Source organism: Callorhinus ursinus, unplaced genomic scaffold (assembly GCF_003265705.2).
Source record: "Callorhinus ursinus isolate GAN/ISIS: 27379988/994484 unplaced genomic scaffold, GSC_fseal_2.0 scaffold12, whole genome shotgun sequence".
In the NCBI taxonomy this organism is placed as follows: domain Eukaryota; kingdom Metazoa; phylum Chordata; class Mammalia; order Carnivora; family Otariidae; genus Callorhinus; species Callorhinus ursinus.
In genome coordinates this window covers 15,579,583-15,582,223 of record NW_027397074.1, presented here as the reverse complement: position 1 = coordinate 15,582,223, position 2,641 = coordinate 15,579,583, and the positions used below count along the sequence as shown (strand labels likewise).

Genomic DNA, 2,641 nt, shown 5'->3' with positions numbered 1-2,641 from the left:
TCACAACACTTAATATTTTCAACAAGCATTTATTTTGTGTAAGTTGCTGTACTACTAAACTATTTTAAAAGTCCCAATCGTAAATGACATTAACAATAAATATCAAATAAGAGCTACAGATAATGAACAGCTGGATTAGGGAGAGGGAGAAATCACTTCTGGGCTGGTATAGACAGAGAGGGGTTCATAGAGGGTTAAAATTCAGGTTTCTATTTGCCATTGACTGAAGCATGACTCAATAATTTATTTTTAAGTCAATTTATTATCACCTGGCCACTATTTCAATGTTGCAGCTTTGGCTAAATGATATTACCAGAAATAACCTCTTTGGGGCTGGAGAGAGTCTGTTAAGAGTCTAGCTTTTCTTTTTTTTTTTAATTTATCCTTTACTTGGTCACTTGTTTTTCCTCAAATACTAGTTTTTCTTTGACTTTTTTCCTCAAAGTATAAAAAGTATGAAATATAAACAAGCTCTTGCATTGCACACTTAGAAGTGTACAACTCAAGCATTATAGAGCTATCTACATACCGATAAATCCCTTCAAATCTTGGATAATTCAATAATATACAAAATATCAGGGCACAGAAAGAACTAAAACCCACTTCTTTTTGTTACACGTAAGATTCAAATATCCAGTCTAAAGAAAAACACTTAATCATTTTGGCTCTCCTCTACATTCTCATGTTGATATAGTTATTAAAATATTCCTGTATAATTATGTTTGGTCTTCTTCAAGTCAGGTTTAAAACCCCAAAACCAGCCATCCAGACAAAACAGGTAATCAGAAAGATTATTTCTTCCCCACCTCCCTAACCCCAATAATTATGAAATCAATTTTACGACATGACTCCAAACACTGGATTGTGACGACAAATGCTAGGTCCAATTTCTTCATAATCTTTTTTGGTGTGGCATACTTCGTAGAACTCGGGCGTGGAAGCCAGCATGGATCCTCCAAACCAAACTGCATATCACTGCATGTGGTGTGCAATGACTTGTACATCAATAGGTTTTGGCTTCAATCTGCCACCACTCAATTCCTCACTTAATTTCAGCCTGGCATCTACAGTTCTTTTCAAATCTCTTTGCAAGCAACGTCCAAAGTCCCTGAACATGGTTGAACCTCCAGAGAGGACAATATTCTTGTAGAGAGGACGTCTGACATCAATAGGGCAATTCTGAATTACTTCATCTACAACTTCTGAGATAGGTTGAGTAAAGTCTGGATTAGCAAACTCTGGATGAAAAAAGATTTCAGGTCCCAAGAATCTCTCATAACCAACATCAATAGAAAATTCTTTCTTTGAGATAGCATTGATTCCAGTATATTGCTTAATCCACTTTGATCCATCTGTGTCATACTTGTTAAATTCTTTTACTAAATCTGGGCAGACATAACTATAGCGCTCCTTTACTGCCTTAGCAGTTTCCAAGGATTGCTCTGGAGGGATTCCTACTTCTCGGTCTCTCAGCAACTGCTGAATAAAATATGTTATATCTCGTCCTGCGATTGGAATGTGCTTAATACAGCTGCCAATCACATACCCTTCAGCCACAGGAATGACATGGGTGACACCATCTCCACTGTCTATTACTGTACCGGTCAATGTCCGTTCTCCTACTTGTCTTGAGGTCCAAGATGCAGCTAAGGCAAGAACAGCCTGCACAGCAATGTACAAGCCTGGAACATTGAAGGACTCAAACATTATTTCAGCAGTATATTCCCTGTTTTCTGGAGTATTCAGTGGAGGTTCAGTCAAAAGAAAATAATGGTCTTCTGGTTCTGCCCTTAAATATTTAAAGATCACTTGTTCCATAAACCTTTCCATCAGGTCCCAATCTTCAACTGTACCATGGCAAATTGGCCACTTTGTTGCATACGTAGGTTTTTCTATTGCTTCATCGCCAATAAAGAAGTCTAGGTCATCGACACCTTTCATCACCCTCCTTTGAGCTTGATCACCCACTTTTGCAGACTCCTTAATAGCAATACAGGAAGGAATGATAAACTGTGGTTCTGTGTTTCCAGCATATCCTAGTTTTGTATACCCCGTGCCACAGTCCACCACACAGGCCGGCAGCCGTCTCGCCATCTTCCTCCTCGCCTGCTACTGCCGCTGCCGCCGTCTGCTCTGTGCTGATTGGGGCCAGGGATTAACGGCGGGAGATCGGAGCTATCTGACCATCCACAGCCGGGCCGCCCTCTCCGTCTGGGGGGGAGCCGGGAAGCAGAAGCAGTAGCGAGAAAGCAGCAGGCTCGGTCAGTGGCTACCACTTCCACAACCCAGGCGGGCAGGCCAAGAGTCTAGCTTTTTGCTTCTTTGTTTTTGTCTTTAGAGCAGTGGGGGTGGGGTGGAGACAAAGGGAGAGGGAGAATCTTAAGCAGCTTCCAGGCCCTGCGCAGAGCCTGACACAGGGCTTGATCTCACGACCCTGAGACCATGACTTGACTGAGACGCTTAACCAACTGAGCCACCCAGGTGCCCTTGTTTTTGTTTTTTTAAGTGCACGTGTGCATAGAAGCTATCTGAGATAAGCCAAGTGAGTCCACATACAGGCATTCAATGTTCCTTATCATTAAGACAGTCACGTGTTTTTCATACATAAAAAGCAACTGCACCCAAATGGGTAGAGAATATG

General features: G+C 41.6%; 1 pseudogene; it reads right to left on the bottom strand.

The window, feature by feature from the left end:
* Nucleotides 1-372: 372 nt before the first annotated feature.
* LOC112824856 (actin-related protein 3 pseudogene) lies at nt 373-2,280 on the bottom strand (annotated as a pseudogene).
* Nucleotides 2,281-2,641: the final 361 nt, after the last annotated feature.